The sequence below is a fragment of the Kryptolebias marmoratus genome, linkage group LG9 (genome assembly GCF_001649575.2).
Source record: "Kryptolebias marmoratus isolate JLee-2015 linkage group LG9, ASM164957v2, whole genome shotgun sequence".
Taxonomy (NCBI): Eukaryota; Metazoa; Chordata; class Actinopteri; order Cyprinodontiformes; family Rivulidae; genus Kryptolebias; species Kryptolebias marmoratus.
In genome coordinates this window covers 12,682,757-12,701,591 of record NC_051438.1, presented here as the reverse complement: position 1 = coordinate 12,701,591, position 18,835 = coordinate 12,682,757, and the positions used below count along the sequence as shown (strand labels likewise).

Sequence of the window (18,835 nt, the reverse complement as noted above, 5' to 3'; positions counted from 1 at the left end):
GGGGGGGGGGGGGGGGGGTAAAGGTGATAGAGGTAAAACAATTCGTTTTGGGCAAACGCTCATTTAGGCCGCTGTGACCACAAATCCTGCGAGACTCCAGAAATCTTGCATCCAGTTGTTTTCCGTAATTGCCTCCTGGTTTATGGGCCCGAGTGAACCGGGAAGATTTACAGCCTGACCGAGTCTGGCCAAGGGTCCCTGAAATACAACCCACCTCCTTAAATCATACACACACACATACACACACACAGATCAAAGCATGCCAGCCTTGAGCAGTTAAAATTTTAACTGAAAAGTGTAGATTATTTTTGTTACGGCTCTTTCAGAGCAGTGATGAACTTTTTATTTTTAGAAGTGCTGTGAAAATGGCAAATATTTTTATACAGAACATAATAAATATATGTTTCAGATGGACACTTTGTTAAAGAAAAATACACCTCAAAGATGAAAATTTAACAAATTTACTGCATTAATTAGTAAAAAAAAAAATTACTATCTGGGCACCTTTTGTGAGCCTTAAACATCATAGCTTAGCATCATTGCTGCTATCATAGGGCAACATTTTTGCCTGTGTCTGTGTATTCAATAGTCTGTCTGTTAGCAAAATATTTCATGAACCACTGGATAGGTTTTAATGAAACTCTCATAAAGAAATCATCAGATCTCTACAACTGATTAACTTTTGGAGTAAACTCGATTCAAAATAGCCACCACAGCCAATCAACCTTAGTAAACACAAAAATGACTATAACTAAGTAATTTCTACAGATATTGAGCTCAAATGTCATGTGGTAGTAGATGAGTTTCTCATTGCATACTCTGAGCACCAACAGATTGCACAAGATCTTTATTTAAAACTTGTGCATTAAGGCATTAAGGCAGACGACATGCATCCCTTCAAGGAACGCTGGTTTCATTAAAAACGTTTTTTTGTCTCGATCCAGTGAGACTTGTCTGCTTACTCAGAGTATCCTAACTCCTCCACAGGGCCATGCACAGCTATCGCCTCACTACAATTACTAAGAAAACAAAAAGCCCTCAAAAGGAGTGCTTCAAGGACAGAGTGCCTTTGTAAGCTGTAATCAGGTCTCTCGTGAGCCTTCGGTGAAACGCTTGAGGGTGAAGAGGGAACATTTCAACCTCTGCGCCAGGACTGACACAGAGGAGAGACGAGGACCAGGAAGCCGAATTCCAAAGATGCCTGACGGAGCACAAGCTCGGGCTCGTCAGGTTCTTCGTGCCCAAAAATTTAAAAAAAAAAGGCTCCCACTCCCACGGACGCTCACTCACTCCTGTGTGCGCTCTTGTCACTCGACACATTCCAGATAAAAAGCAGCACCTGATCCTCCTGCCCTCCTGCCTCGGTGTGCTTTCTCTCCTGCGATCAAAGTTTTGTTTACGATCGTGGGGTAACTTTGGAGGTTACATCCAACACTCCCACGCAAGCACATGCTGTTAACATTATATAAGCGCCATCAAAGCCGTGCCAGAGAGGCTCCCACAGCTGCGAGTTGTGGAAAACACAACTGTCTGATCATCACATCGGCTAAAACTCAAAAACAGTGTTCACCGACAGCTCTGCAAAATAGAAGACAAACAATTCGCGTTTCTTATTGGCTGATAAGAATTTTCATTAGGTCGATTTTAAAAAAAACAGAAACAACAGCTTAATATTCATCCACATTGTAGTTTGCTATTTTTTTAAATGATAAGGATGGTAATAATAAAAAATGTATTGCCTGTAATTTTGAAATTTAGCCATGGAGCCCAACAGATCCCATTGTTACCCGTTTGAAGACCTAAACCTGTCCTTGTTTTCTCTTTAAAGGTTCAAACCCATCCATCCAGGGTACAATCTGGACAGGTCGCCAGTCCATCGCAGGGACACGTAGAGACAAACAAGACAAACGACCATTTATACTCTCAACTAATTATAATTTCGAGTCTGTGGGAAGGAACCAGAGTTCATGGAGGAAACAGGGAGAACATGCAAACACCACGCAGAAAGGCGCCAGCTGGGAGGTGATCCTGTGATGTTTTTGTGTTAGGACATTTCCAATCCAACCAGTTGTCTGGGTTTCCCTCCTAAACCTGATGCTTCTGAGACCAAACTACAAATAAGTGGCAGAAAATGGATGGCTGGAAAAAGAAAGTTCCACTCAGACCAAGTGAACAGTTTTAGTTTGTTTTACCACATGTGTCTCTCTAACAAACATCCACAAAAACTAACTGTTCTGTGAAGGTACCATTACCTGGGCACCAAAAAACAGCAAAGTTTACACCAGTTTATCTTGCATTGTGTTTGCTTGTCAGTCTGTCTGTTAGCACAATATCTCATGAACCGCTGGATGGATTTTAATGAGACTATCATGAAAGAATCATTGAATGTACGTCTACAACCGATTAACTTTTCTAGACGAAGGTAATTGACCTTAAACACACAAATGCCTATAACTCAGTCAGTTTTACAGTAATTAAGCTAAAATTTGGTGCGGTAGTAGCTGAGAGTCATTCACAACACATACTCTGAGCACTTACTGATTGCAAGAGATCTCTGCATAAAACTTTGGCATGTAAGGTGGAGAATGATATGCATTTGTCTAAGGAAGCTGCTTTTATATACTGAATAATTTCAAACAAACCAGCTGGTTTGTTGAAAAAAATTGAGAAATTTTCAAATGTTTCAGTGAGGACCACAGATTGTTTTTTCTTGGGAAAATCTGACAGTTTCATTCAGGTATCATATTCTTTATAAAAAAAAGAATCATGTTCATTGTTATAGTACTGTTATGTACTCTAATATTTCTTGAACTGAGTATGCCTTACCTTTGATATCATCCTGCTTTGAGGATGTTGATCACAAAGGACCTTTAGTAACCACGAATCAAAGAAGATCTCTAACATTACACACCAGGATGTAATAAGTCAGTGCCTCTGGCTGTGGGGCCAGGACAGCAGAGGAGTGCCAACCAGCAGTCTGTAATTGTTAGCAGCTTTGTCATTATGGAAGGGAGGCAATCGGGGAGTTGTTATTTCTCTCAACAGAACCTGAAGATGCTTTAATCTGTAATTAAATGCTGCTTCCTTCGTGCCTCTGACGTTTATCATCACATGTTACAGTGATGTCTGATTGGACTCATGGATATTTTGTCCAAGCTTTCCTGTGGTTCTTGTTCCTTGTTTTCAGAGGGAGCAGATTTCCCTCGAAGGTCAACTTCTACTTCACGCCACTTGAGAGAACGGGCAGCGTGTCTGTGAAATGTGGGCCATAATTCACCGGTGGTTGGACACGGTGGTGCTAAAGCTGAAGGCGCAGTGTTCAGTCTCACACTGTCCCCATTGACGATGACTACTCCAGTCTTTACGAAGGTTGAAGGTTATATTTAGCCCTAGCTGCAGACACAGACTGCTATTGAACAGGCAGATAAGAGCAGACGTTTCATTTTCCAAGTGCTGCATTTTAGGAAACACTGGTGCAGCTTGTATCATTAATCATAAGCACAATACAGCCACATTGTCAGACAAAGACATCATTGGGTTGCAGAAATGCAGATAAAGCTTGCTTGTTTTTGAAATTTATTTTATTCCAGTGTCTACCGAAGGCTGTTCTCGATGCAAAAAAGCAAATGTACAGCTAAATTGAACAACATTATATCTGATATCCAAATCCAAAAGTGTGAAGTCATCCCTTATTTCATTAGGTTTGCAAAGCTTTTTTGCAAATCTGTGAAAATGGTCTTGAGCAGCATTTTTTTAGATTTCAGCTGCTTTTTCACTCATTTTCAGTCCTGTACCTGACCAATTTCAGAGGAGTGTTTGTGTTTTTAATTGGTATGCCACTTCACCCTGACCTGTGAATGATTCAGGCATAAGAAGGCTCCTAAACTCAAGGGATAAAGCAGCGTTGTGTTGACACAAAACAGACAGCTGAGCAAGGAACCAAATTTCAACTGACCTGACATTTTGTTACCAGCAGCCTGCCGCAAAAATATAATTTGTGCATGTTTCTTTAGTTAAAACTATGAAAATTACTCGTGATTAAACAGCTTGATACCTAAAATAGCATTTTAGCCCCAACAAGATGATTCCCAAAACAGCAATTAGCTGAAAACCTGGCATCCAGTCAATCCACTGAAGGATGGTGCATCTCTCAGGACTCATCAGGATGCTGCTCATCTGCTGTAGATAGATTGGTTTTTTGGGGGGTCTTGGCATTTTTTGTCCTCTTCTTGTCCACTTTTCTTAGATTTTAGGCACACACAGCATAAAATGCTGTCAATGCTTAAAGAAACACTTTGAAAGACCTCCAGAAAACCAGAGGAACTAACGATCAAGACCACTTAAAAAAGATGACTTAAAAGTCTGTCTGGTTTAAATGTTTTGGCACTATACTGTATATGTAATTACCATCATTGTCAAAAGGTGATTGTGATGATGATTCGGCTCAAGGGGTCACTATGAGGGGTGGGAGTCTTTAGGAAACTCACGGTTTGATTAGACTCAGAGGGCTAAGGTACAATTATAAAATGACTGTAAAGCTTCAAAATCCTGAGCATAGGAACTCTCAGACCTAAAAGAAACTAAATGTTTTGCTCTAGACTACAGTATAAAATGGTTTTCTTTCAAACATAATCATCAGACTTAAAAAGGAGCCAAAATAATGAACACAGTCACATAAAAATCAATGGCAATGGACGTCTACTCATCACACGTCAGAGCTATCTTACCCGCTTTCTTCAGCGTTGACTTCGATTATGGCCCTGATGGAGTTTGGGAATGGCTGTGTTAGTCTCTCGGACATATGATCATCATGTTTATCATGGCTCCAAAGTCTGCAACTAAAGGTAGTATTTGATGGTTGGAGGCTGGTTGGCGACTCAAAAGTCAACCACTGAATGTTTGCGCTGAATTTTTGAAAATAACCTATTATGGTGTTCTTGAAAAGACTATGTCCTAAGCTGCACGCATTATTTTGTTGCAAAGGTTCCGATACACTTTGGAGGGCCCCTTGTGAATGCAGTTCGCCATCAAGTCGCCAACAGCCCAGATGCTTCCTGTAATGATGACCGGCAGTTTTTCCTCCTCCTTCGGGTGGAAACACGTACACAACTTGCATACAGTGTGGTTCTTGTAAACATCATTTTTTCCCTTTAACCTCACAGAAGCAGAAGTTCTTCCAAACACTGGTTTTCAGTGCAGAAGGTGCCGCTTGTGTGTCTCGTCTCTGTTGTGTACACACCATGAACGGTCCGGATGCTGCACTTCTGCACTTCAGAGCTCAACCGGTTGCATTTCTCAACATGACGCTATTACCGTTAAGTAAAAGTTTATTTTTGATACTTATAAATCCATTTAGAATCCTTCATGGCTGCACTGAAATGCACCAAGTAAATAGATTATAACCCTAAACCCCCGTTACTATCATGGCTGATCTGACCTGAAGAATAAAAAATAAACCTAATCTGCAGTAAAAACAGTTTGGTTGCTGTAATCTTTAAAATCATTAATTCATCTGTCAGGTGTCAAACCGGCTGAGGTGGGTTTCCTCTCTTTCAATTCGTTAGGCTTTTACCACCTGTGTTGACTGAACAATATTGTATTTCTGCACACAATTCAATTATTGGCTCTGACTAGTGTTATCCGGAGTGAGTGGTTTCACTGCTGCTTCATAGAACCGTATCGATCTGGGCTCTGACTGATGTTACATAAAGATGCTTCACTGTAAGAAGAGAACGCCCAGGGGAGCACATTCACAAGCTCTTCTCTTTGCCCTAAATGCATCATCGGTGCTATTTAAGGACATTTTCCACCCTTATTCTCCACCATAAGCGATGCTCTGCAAAGATGCCGTTTTGTTACAATATCCTCAATTTGTCAGGCTAAACGGATTATTGGAATAATCCCAAAGTTTGTTTAGATTAACGCCTCTTTAAGGTTACAGGTTCAAAGTCTGGGAGTGTGTTTATGTGCATGTTTGAGATAAAGACAGATTAGTGTGAGCAGCGTGGGGATATGTGGCTGACCTTTTTGTTGTTTTAGGTGACATCTACTTACCCTTCAGACATCACACACACACACACATTCCCACGTTCCCAGGCCAGCCGAGAAACATAGTCCCTCCAGCGTGTCCTGGGTCTTCCTCTGGGCCTCCTCCCGGTGGGACGTGCCCAGAACACCTCACCAGGGAGGCGTCCAGGAGGCATCCTCACCAGATGCCCGAGCCACCTCAACTGGCTCCTCTCGACGTGGAGGAGCAGCGGCTCTACTCTGAGTCTCTCCCGGATGACCGAGCTTCTCACCCTATCTCTAAGGGAGAGCCCAGACACCCTGCGGAGGAAACTCATTTCAGCCGCTTGTATTCGCGATCTCGTTCTTTCGGTCACTACCCAAAGCTCGTGACCATAGATGAGGGTAGGAACGTAGATCGACCGGTAAATCGAGAGCTTCGCTTTTTGGCTCAGCTCTCTCTTCACCACGACAGATCGGTACAGCGCCTGCTTCACTGCAGACGCTGCACCAATCCGCCTGTCGATCTCCCGCTCCATTTTTCCCTCATTCGTGAACAAGACCCCGAGATACTTAAACTCCTCCACTTGGGGCAGGACATCTTCCCCGACCCGGAGAAGGCACTCTACCCTTTTCTGGCTCAAGACCATGGCAAAAAAACAGGTGTGTCTTTAATAATAGAGCAAAACACCACTCCTGCAGCAGAAATTAATTTTAGCAATGTTTTGTTGGCTAGACCTTCATCAGGCGAACATGTTCCAACATTTTACAATCCATTTTAAATAAGCCATTGAGCAATCCCATCCAAACATTGCAAATGACTAAAGAACACAACACATTGTTCACAATATTTACAGTAAAACAACACAGAGGCACAATTAGAAAAAATATGCATCCAATTCACTGGCAGTGGGAGTCTACCTGCAGCGGTCAGTGGACGAGCGGCGGGGGACACCCTGGAACTCGAACCTAGAGCTCATTTAAAATCTCTGATCAGCCTAATTTGGATACTTTTGGACTCTGAAAGGAAACCAGAATACTTCCAACTTCTTCTCAGAAAGTTTTAAACCCAGAATTTTCCAGTACTAAGGTAACAGTACCAACACTGCGCCACTGTGAAGCCCTAAAAATGTAAAAAAAAAAAAACAACAACAAAACATTTAAACAATAAAAACACCTCATAAACATTTGGAGAATACAGTGCCACCAACATATGCCCCTTGTAAAGATCAGTGCAGTTACAATATCTCATGAAGCAATAAATATTAAAAATGTGATGTACTAATACAATACATAGTAATAAAATACTAATACGAATTCAAACAACGTTGTGACGAGCAGTAAGCTGGTCTTCCTGAAAGACCTTCAGCCTGATTTTCCAAACTGAATACTGCAGGTAAGATACTGATTACTAAAAGCAACTCCACAGAGTTGACATGAACTTCAAAAAGTCCAAACTCTCTGTATAGCATAGACACAATGGTTAATGTGCCAGAGTCATCTACAAGGCTACTTTTCTTCTAGTCACTCCAAGTTATTTTAATGTTGTGGTTCGTTTCCCTCTGAAGTCAGAACATGGATTTAGAAATGACATCACACCTGACCTAACTGTGTTCAAGCTGCAACTCAGAAAATTCAGGAGAATTTGCAAACTGTTGTGCTCAGTGAGCAGGTTAACTATTAATATGAGCTAATAACGTATTTATGAGATTATATGAGATTTAATAAGACTCGTTTACTGCAGCGATCACCACTTGTCATGTGCAGGGCAGCCATATTGGATTTTTCAGGTCGGGTTTCATAAAAAACCTCTGACTTTACGAGTCAAATTTCCAGCCTCAGGGCATTTTTCTGACTTGGAACTCTTAAATTCTGACTTCCTGTGTTTCTTCCGGCACCGCAGAGCTACTGAGGCATCAAAGCATAAACTTGGAATTGTTTTTAATTACTTTGATGTGCTAAAGGTGTGTTTTTAGCAACTCTGGATCTGTAGTGACTCTTTATTGGACACAAAAAGTCTTCATCAGGACGATGTTCATCTTCTATATCATAATCAGTCAATCAATAATCAACAATAAGCCACTGAGTTAGTTGTTAAAGTATCATGAAAACTATAAATCTGCATAACCCTCCAACAGGATTTTCAGCAGTGTACATGTTTTGTACTTTCTGTAATTTCAGCCAAGAGATTTAACAAGATTATAAATAACACCACACTGACTTTCCTACGTAACTTTACAGGAATTTGTGAGAAAGCAAACAACCAAATGGCCGTCCTGTTCACCCTGTTCGGGGGCGAAGCCTGGAAAGTGTTTGCCAGCTGCTGCTTCTATGAGCAGAGGTTCAGAAAGAGCCATGTGATGAAACAAACTTACATTCCTTACATTTCTCACCGTGTAATTATTAATGTTCCATCGCACAACACATTTACATAACCGACAGGAAACTGATAAGGCCGATGTGAACAGTTCTCTCTGCTGAAGGCTTACAACATTTTTATTTTTTTAAATTTTACCCAAAGCACTCCTACAAGAACCTCCCTTAGGACAATTTATTGACTGATCATTTGGGCAATTAATCCGAGTGTGGTGCAAATAGTGTTAAACTGAGCCGATAAAGGCAAAAGCAGCGCAGAGAGGAGCGTTTCTTGGGACGGTTCAGGTAAGATTCACCCACCGCTCTGTGATTACAGCGACAGAAATTGAGCGGTTCCCACGCCGACCCACACTTGAACAGATTTCACTCAACGACCCCGCCGAGTGCGCACGCATCCATCCAAACACACCCGGGATGTTGGACCAACACACTCAGCACAAACCGTGTGCACTGCGGTCAAAAACCGATCAGCATTCAGAAGCAGGAAGCATATTCAGTCCGTCCAGTTTAGACCAGAACAAACAGGATGTTTGATACTTTGATGAACACACACACCAGAAAGCTTTTGTTATCACCTGCCGCCATGAAAGGTGGGTGACAATGTAACTGCCTGAGTTAGTGTGTTTATGTTTGTCTGTCTAATATTTTATTGAAATTCTCAGAAAGTAATGATTGGATGAGCATCTGCAACTGATTCACTTTTGGAGTTAACCTGATTCAAGATGGCCGCCACAGCTAATCCTCTTTCGCAAACTCAACTCAGTCAGTTTTACAGATACTGAGCTAAAACCTTGGTTGTACCTGAGACACATCCCCGTCAGATACTTCAGGGGTTTACAGATAGCACGAGATCTTTGCTTCAAAATTTGTCATTAGCTGTTGGCGTCATCCCTGTCTGTCTGTTAGCAAAATATCTCATGAACCAGTGGACCGATTTTAATGAAAGTCTTAGGAAGAAATCATCGGCGATACATCTACAACTTATTAAGTAATTAAAGCAATGATTGGACGCACATGTACAACTGAGTTGGAGTCAACCCAACTCAAGATGGCCACCACAAAATGGCTATAACTCAGTTGATTTTACAGATACAGAGCTAAAACTTGGTGTGGTAGTCGCTGAGACTCACCCCCAGCAGATACTCCAAGCACTAACAGCTGAAGTAAAATCTTTGTTTAGGACTGAGGATGTAAGGCGACAGGAAATATGCACTCCATCAACAAATGCTGGTTTCATTGGATCTTAGTTGATGCAGAACACCAGAGGAGGAACCAAGCAGGGTGCGTCATGTAATAAACACTGATACTGTTGTGTGCTGACGACCTGTCAGAAAATCAGCCTTTTTTCCTCCTGTAGAGTTTTGGTGTAAATAAAACGAAGTGTTTGTTGTCCGTTGGGGCTGAAACGACTGCAGCTTGTTCAGCCAAACCGGCTTCAAGTTTCATAGCAAGAAACTGCTGAGAAATGCCAAATCACGCAGAATTACCCAAAGTTTCATGGAAATGTTTTGCCTAAAAGTCACCTTAATGAAATTTAATCGGGTTGTGTACAACAGGAAGTCATGAGCAGTCCTCAGGGGGAATTCCTGGATCAAAAATAGATCCTCAGACTAAACAGAAAAGAAAACTGAGAGGGTTGACTGGAGGAATCAAAAACCCCTGGCATGTGAAAAAAACAAGTGCATGTCATAATTAAAAAACAGAGACTGACTTCAATTAATTAGCATATTTATTCAGCGTTAGAGGTGATTTAGGAGCCCAAAGCTGCTGCTTGGTTTCACATTATTTGCCCAGGAGAAAGATGTAGATAAAAAGTGATCTAATTTCAGCCCAGCTCCAGTGCAAACAAGCATTGCTTTGTTAAAGTAATTAACAATCAGAGCGCTTTCCTCCTCTGTCTGCCACAGAAACTGTTCTTTGACAAACAGCCTTTTTTATTCACATTGAATTCAGAATATATTGAGCTAATTGGAATGTTGAAACATAAAACCTTCCCAGATGAGAGCGAACACATGAATAGGAAAACGGAGAGTTTTTGACCAACAACACACACAACAAAATCAAAGGCAGTAGAAATAACACCAGAGGAATCTAAAAGCAGTTTACCTGAGTGTTTTTCTTCCACCTGAGGACTTACGTCTCCACTCCTGATGCCCTGATCGCTCTTTCTGCCTGACACCTACAGATGATTAAACCACATGGCTTCCTGCTTCGGAGCGTTTGATGGCAGCTGGGAGGTACGTAGACGGTGGAGGAAACTCCCTAAAACACTGACCTGCAGGATGACTTTGCTTTGATTTAGAAAGAAAACTAAACTGACTTAAATAGGAGCATGAGGACAGTTTTACCAGACAGCAGCATCATTATCAGCACTTTATAAAGAGAACTTGGATTTTAAAAAAAGCCAAACGCTAAACTGTCCTCTTCAAGTCAATGTTGACTTGTCTCTGAGAAAATTTGCACTATTCTGTTTATTTGACACCTTCCCGCTCATCTTTTTGTGTACACTCGAAGCGCTCTCAGGGGCCGATGTGGTCGGACTCGTTCCTCCAGTTCCGCACACAAAAGCCCCGCATGTGAACCGGCTTCGAGGTATTGAATTCAGACCCGGCACTGAAACACAAGTGCCAGCTTCAGCAGACAAAAACAACAACTTTTGCAGCAAGAGGACAATGACGAGGGATTAGAGCGGGGTTAAAATGCAGCCGCAGAGAGAAAACACAAAGAAGGACCAAGGTAGGAAAAACAAGCATGTACTGAAAGGAGGAAGAAGCAGAAAATAAGAACCTGTAGGGGGCTGGGTCAGAGCGGACCATCTGGACAATGGACTTAGTGTGAGCCTCCCTTTCTGTGGCTGGGTTAGTGGATGGGTTTTGTCCCGTATCAAGTTACATAACTCAAATCTGAGGAAGTAAAAGAAAAGGAACATTGTTCTCTGCTCCTTAACTTGGAGAAAGTGACTTCTTTCTTCTGCCTTCATCATGTGGCTGAAGGAAGTCTTCTTAAAGTCGTCACCGACAGGAAGGCAGGAGAAACTCTCAGCTAATAAAACACCTAACCAGTGTGCAGTAGCCAAAAGGTGCGACTGGTAAGCGTTTAAAGGCATTCCAGGGCAGGAATGTAATGTTTAATGTTGCCCTTTGATCTGTGCAGGGGGAATTGGAAGAAAATAAGCTTTAAAAAAAAATGAAAAGAGCGGATAACCCCATCAAAGCTCCACAGCCAAGTTTAACACTTGAGCAGGTGCCGCTGAGGCCCTTTTATTACGTCTGGGCCCCTCGGGCATTTCCAGTCTCAGATTCCACAGAAATGCACTTGCAAGTCTCCGGGCTGCTGAGGAGAACGGCTCTAACAGGAGACCGGAAAGATGGTGAAGCTGGAGCGAATCTGGCAGCAGATAGGGAGACAACCAGGAGATCAATAAATGGAAATCAAAGCAAAATCATCAGAGAGAGAGAGAGAGAGAGAGAGACGAGTCTATTTAAAGATACTGAGCTCGTCTGATCTAGATAAGGCAGCTCATTTCCTCTACCTAAGCCTCTCAGGAGGACAACATTACAGGAAAGGGCTACGAGAATAAATCTGTCTGTCTGGAGAAGTAACATTTTCTGTGTCAGACAGACACCTGAACTCAGTTTCCTTCAGAAAAAAAAAACATGGCATGGCATTTAGAAATTCTGCTGTAAGGATTTGGAAGACAGCATTTCTTTTACATAAAATGAATGTAACTGTAGATGGAAAAGACGCTGCAGCTCATCTGTAAGACGAGTGTGGGCGAGAGTTGTATTTATTCATGTGTCTTCATGTGCAACTTATTAACCTTTTGACATGATCTGCATTCCTTCAAGGAATACCAGGCCTTTAATTGTTACCGGCTCTTGCTGTGTTCATCTAATTTGACTTTAGTATTATATCTCACTCTTGTAGTGCAGCACTCTCTCCTGTGGGCTCAGAGTTTTGATGATTATCAGGAGAGAGGGACAGGGAGCACAGCAAAAGCTAAGTAAATTCATTCAGACATGGTAAATTAATAAGCAAATGACTCGTTTCATCTATCATCCCTGGCAGTGGTTTGAATTTCGCAAGGATCACATTAAACAAACACAATCATCTGCAAAACGTGCCTCGAATGCTTCGCCGGCACCTGTAATGTCATTGTGACTTAAACCCCGCATTTCCACAGGTTCACCCACGTCAACGAAAACAGGAAGTGATGCAAAGCAAATGCAAACAGCAACAAAGGGAAAAAGGTGAGAAAATCCCTTCTGAAGCAGCATAATACACCAGCAAAATCTGCAGGATTTGAACGTCTCAGAAAAACATTCGACTCAAACTACAGCACTCAGTTGGTTACCAGTGGTTTGGCACTAGTTTATAGGGATGTGAATTTTCTTGTTACATCCTGAACTTTTGCCTCTGAGAGTTTCACACAATATTTCACTTGAAGCTTTTTATGGTTTGTTGTTATAAATGTGACCAAACAGAAAATTTGCACTTTAGTTCATGTGGTTTTGAGGTGCCTGTTTGAAGCTTTTCTCTTACGTGTTCATTTTTGTTGTATTGAAGGTTTTTGAAAACTAGGTCAGAAAACGAAGACCTAACAACTTCTTACGGTCTCATTCAAACAAGAAAAGTTTACATCATTTGACCTCATTCAAGTTTAGCCCCCTTTTGGATGTAAAATCCAACAGAAGGGTCTATTTGAATGATCACACTGGTGGCATATATATATATAATGATAACTTACCAAATATAGCAAAAACAGCCTTACTATTATAAACAGAAACAGAGACTTAAAAACAGCTGTTTCAGTTCTGTCTATAAGTCACAAATTCACATCCAGTTCCTCTGAAGATCACCAATTAGTATTCAGTTCCTAATTTGTTTAAGAAACCCGAATCTTTCCACAGAGACACGTTCGATGTTTCATTGTGCTGCTCGGCTTTTTCTACCTGTGTGACCTGAGAGAAACACGAACAGGTCACATTCACTGACTGCAACCTTTATAACCATCATATTGATTTTATGTAAAAGCACAGGATGTGACAGCAAACTGAAACGCTGCTGGAGAGAACAGAGCAGACAAAAAAAGGACGACAATGCCCACTCACCAGAGGAAGGCTTTGACTCCTGGCCTTTTGTTCCGCAACACTACAACTCATCGGACTAAATGAAAGAGACGGGTCGAACACACACACACACACACGACTCATTCCAGTGCACATTCGTAGGATAAACATTGCTGCAGGTTTCTATAAAAAGGCAGGTGAGCGGAGGCGCTCCTCGCAGGGAGATAAGGCCGATCAATAAAGCAGGAGGGAAAGATAAGGCTGAGATGAGGTGAATACAACACGGCGGACTCGCTAACGGTCGTTAACAACCCAATATTCCCAGGGTGAGATAATGCCACGGTTAGGAGCACAGAAAGGAAACATTTCAGCAGTCAGGTCAGGTCAACTAACAATGCAGTCACTCTTAAAGGGAACTAATGGCCTCAGCACATGATTGAAAGAGAAATCCTGAATGTAGCAGATCTGTCTCTGGAACAGATGATTGACAGAAATGAGTGTGTGGGACATGAAGATATATACCCCATCATCATGCCAACATCACCCATGCCCACATGCTCACACCTAAACTGTTACACATCAGAAATCTGTGATGTTCAGCACTTTACGTTACCTGCGCTGGAAACCTGTGATATTCGGTGGGAAACTGTTTCTGATATCTGGCAGCCAACGTCAGCGGAGTTTGAACTTAAGCTCCAAAAATATAACGGCCTACATTAACAGTCAAAACGGAAATTGTTCTCATTTAAGTTGATGTAGAAAGTGTGATATGATAAATTTTAGCTCGTTGGACAGGTTGAAATGAGACAGTCTTCTGATACACATAAATCCAGCTTTTTCTTACCTAAACTGATTGGCAACAACATTAACACCACAGATATACGGACACTGATCATTTTACCTTGGAACAATGTTCTGATGGGAAACATTTGGTAATCTCTTAAACTTTTGACTTGTACCACTCCTTTAAACATTCCTGCAGACCCTCCCCCTACATCCCAAGGGCAGTGGCACTCCCTGACAGCGGCGGCCTCGTCCAGCAGAATGTGTCCCACCGCCACGCCAGACAAAAGCGCTCAGGACGGAAAGAACAAAGGGCCAAAGGCGTTGACTGACTGCAGCTTTGATTTTTGTCTCAAGACTTTAATATGCTCTCAAACGGATGACTAACTCTGCAAACAGACTCTCCTAATCCAACAGTGTTACTACCTGAGGTGCCCCTTTAACCTCCACAAGCGATGGGGAAATCCCACTTCGTCCTAACTCATTAATCCATTGTTTTCTTAAATTCTAGGTAAACAGACCAGGCAGAAATAGTGCAACACTTCAGATTATCAATCCTCATCAATGAGGAAACACTACCACTTGTGGATAAAGATTAACTCGGGTGTGTTCTCCGTTTGGGACTTGGATAATGCCCCAGTTAGAGGTTGCATTTTCAACCTGACTCAGAGTGATTGTGAAGCAAATCAGAATTAAACCTGAGCCCGATCACGCTGCAGGACCACACACACGTACTTCATTCTGGTATTGTAAAACCATCTGGTGCAGTAAAGAAGAAGTAATTTGTATTTGCTGAATGCTACTTACCAAGCAAACATTTTCCTCTTACACTACCGGCGATGAATTAGCAAAACAAGTTGCTCTTATCTCTGATAGCTTGAAAATGTGTTTCCATCTGGGGCAGAATGTCAGCCTTGTCGGGCTGTGAACGTAGCAACAGGTGGCTCAGTGAGCAGATCAGACCTGCGGCAGACGGAGGAATGAATGAAGGCGAGGAGTTTAAGTGTAAAAGCGGGATGCTTTCTCTTCTGAGCAACTAGGCACGACCTTGTCCATGATAAAAAGTCTAGGAGATAACTGAATAACTGCAGAACAGAAGGGAAAGAATGGGGTATTGGAGGAGCAAGTGGTGAGAAAACAGAAAGAAAAGAAGAGCAACTAACACCTGAGAAGAGAAATAAACAGAGTTTATGGGACGGAAAGAAATCAGTGAGTGGAAGAACGGCTCATTTGTGTTTGATTGGGCGGTTGGCCTGAAGGGAAAAGTCTGTCAAAGAGCTCAGTGTCATTACAAATGTGCTCTGCCCACTTCACCATCTGCTAGGTTGTGCATGCATGACAGACTTCTTGTACATTTACACGCTACAGAACAGCTCTGTGTTGTCTCTCCAGCACAGCATTGTTTGACTTTCGACTTTAGCACTCACAGAGCAGAACATTTAGTTACATTTTAGGAACAGGGAGGGCAGAGGCGGACGACTTTCAACATCACGGTGCTTGATGGACCAGAGTTTGTCTCCTCTAATCTTTAGGTTACTAAGCAAATGGTCAGCAGGCATCTGACGGTCAGCAGAATTAGTGTTTCATCAGCTGCCAGGGTTTTAAGGACGCACATACACATGCGCTCACATCCCCCCTCCGGGAGCTCAAACAGCTGAACGAAGACATCACATCAGCTGTCGGGGCTGACTCTGCTGAGCAAGGAGCACTGGAGAGGCAGACTCTGCGAACACACTGTCGTCAGAAAGCTCCCATTAGACTTTTAGGTGACAGATGGGACTGCAAAACAACAACAAAACACTTTTCCACAAACAGTCCAGTTTTGGGTTTGTGAAGTGCCTCTTCTTTGGGATTCTAATAAAATAATAGTTGATACTAAAAGCTACAATTCTTTTGAATCTTTAGCAGCTGATTACTGACTGAAGTCTGCAGACCTTAAAAATTATCTAATGTTGAGCTTCTTCCCTTAAAGGATTATTGCCGGAACAGCACCGCTGCTTGTTTTTGGATCTTTTAACTTTTGTCTTGAGCAAGTAAAAAAAAAAAAAAACATGCTCATTTCTACAATTAGTTCTACTGGCAACCAAACAAGCCCATAACAAAAACCTTCCTCCACCGTGTCTGACAAGTAATGTGGAATGCTTTGGACCATGAATCATTCCACTGCTTTTCCAAACTCCTCTTGTTTTTTTAAAAAAAATTTGATCAGATAATTTTGCTCCAGAAGTGAGTAAATCAAACACTTCTGTTCTTGAGTTTTGCTGTTAGGCTTAAGGTAACCAGTAACTTTGGCACCAAATTGACTAAAAACTACAGGAAAGCCTTGAACCTGGCTACATGTTTTAAAGGGATTCAACATTGCTCAACAATTACTCACTGAAACCTCCATAACTGTCTAGGCCTTTCAGAGTATACCTTCTTTTCCCAGACGTGCCAAAAATGTTGACTTGGTCTCTTTTAAGGTTTCTTCTTATCTTCTATCTCTCTAACTTGTGTCGACTGCTTATGAATTCCACACTGAAAGTTTCCATTTACAGCAAAGAAATGATAAAGAAAATGCTTTAAAAGGACTAGATCTTATTTTAAACCCAAATAGTCAAAAATACAGTAGGCTGCACATGGTCACCAGTATTTTATTCCACTGGATAACCTGGTAAAGCTAAAGCTGCTGTTGAGTCTTGTGTTTACGGCACAATTAAACTTCATTTGTCTCAGTTTCAGTGGGGTGATACAAGAAGTAAATCAATCAAATCTTCCGAGCAACAAAACTGAAATGTTACAGCTCATCTCTCTGTCACAAATGTGTGATATGAAGTGATGGGGGAAAAAAAAAAAAAAGCATTTTTGTGTGGTGACTTTAACCCAAAGCAGTGTTTAAGTCGTCTCGGTGATTGCCATGCAGTAATGAGCCCTCACCCGACTATCAGCGCTTCCTTAGTCCTAAATTACAGGAGTGGCTTACCGCACAGCCTGGCTGCACACTCATTGTCTCCCTATTGTCAGGTTTTCTCCTTCACTTACGTCAACACGGAGCCCTAACCACCAGGCTCTGAGTCCTCAGGTCAGAGGTCACCTGTGGCCTCTGGTCTCCACGACGACAGCCTGGCAGCCCCCAGGACTCCCGCACACACACACACACTCAAACACTCGGAGAAGAAACAGCTTCTGTCTCTGAAACTCTCCAGGAGTTTTCAGCCCGGACGTTTACAGCCGTGCAGGACAAACTCTTTTCAGTGGACTTCAGGGGAAACGTTGGAGGCCACTGAGGCAGCAGAGTGACCTGAACTAAAAGGCAAAGATATATTGCTCCATCCTTTTTTTTTTTGTTAAATACACACTTAAAAACAATGCAAACTCCCACACTTGTTCTGATTTACAGGATCCTGCCTAGTTGAGAGCATCACTGTCTCATTAAGCCCTAAAGTCAACATAAAGTTGTAGAAATGCACAGATGATAAACTCAGCAGTAACCCTCAGGGCTGCTGCTGCAGACCTGCATGAGGGAGATCAGAAAAACTCACCATCCTCTGAGTGCAGGACATCTCTCTGAGCAACAGTGGCACTCTGCTGCAGTTTTGTTTGTGCAAAAAGAAAAAAAAGGAATGTGGCTGTTTAGGATATTTCCCCACTCCAGATTCTGCAGGCGAACAGTGGATCTGGACCAGGCTGCGAGCGGAGGGGGAACGAGATGCAGACCAGGACTGGTTCTTTTCCCTCCCAGAGGTTTGAACAGCAGAGAGCAGAGTGAGAGGAAACACAGGAGGCAGGCTGTCCCACTCCTGTCCCCCACCCTCCCCTTCCATAGCTGCACTGAGGCGTCACAATGAGAGGAACTACAGCGCCACCTACGGACAAAACTAACAAAGTGCGCACAATTATGATTTTTTTCTTTTTTGCAGGGAAACTACAGATAAATTCAATCAAATCTTCAGCTACCTTTCCCTGATTGATTATTTATAATGATTTATTGTGTAAAAATGTTTCAGAAATGAGTTATTTAAATGTGTATATTGAATCTTTTTTTCAAAATTTGCTCAAATTTACACAATTTTGACCCGAACAAATGACAGGAAAGCTAAAAGTTCCTATAGTCTGTGAAAATCAGAGGCACTAATAGATAGATTTTTTTTTTTTTTTTTTCATCACTGTAGGACCAAAATTCAAGTTTGAAATGGGTCACAGAAAGTTAGATTTTTTAGATCTTTTTTTAGATATTATGAGGACTTACACAGTTTTTCCACCATTGCAGTTTAGATTTTATGATTTTGAAGGATTTTGCCACAGAATATTTAACTTAGAGGGCAACAATGTCATAATCTAACTCTTGAACTGTCTAAACTTTTCCAAATTTTTGCAAACTCTTTTTATTCCCACAAACATATGCTTCTTATACAACTTAATCATCAAAACGTAGGCATTTTTGTCTTCTTCCCCCAAGAGTGTCTCTTACTTCTGTTACACTTATTGTTTTCTCTCAACTCCTCCAGACACCCAAACTCTTATTGACTTCCACTGTATCTGGGCTCAGAATTTTCTCCTAAAATCTTGAAGTGAAGGCTGTTTAAATTGATTTATTCTATATAAAATAATGCCAACACAGA

The 18,835-nt window shown here is 41.8% G+C and overlaps 1 protein-coding gene across 2 annotated transcripts in view; it reads right to left on the bottom strand.

Annotated features, from left to right (window-relative positions):
* Window positions 1-17,992, bottom strand: part of n4bp3 (NEDD4 binding protein 3) — a 26,878-nt gene extending 8,886 nt beyond the window's left edge. The window contains exon 1 of one of the 2 annotated variants that reach the window (XM_017426608.3): window positions 17,756-17,992. The gene's annotated coding sequence lies outside the window, so the exon portion shown is untranslated. Of the gene's footprint in view, window positions 1-10,488; window positions 10,864-17,755 lie in introns of those variants that run through there. The other variant, XM_017426609.2, reaches the window with a different exon arrangement.
* Window positions 17,993-18,835: the final 843 nt, after the last annotated feature.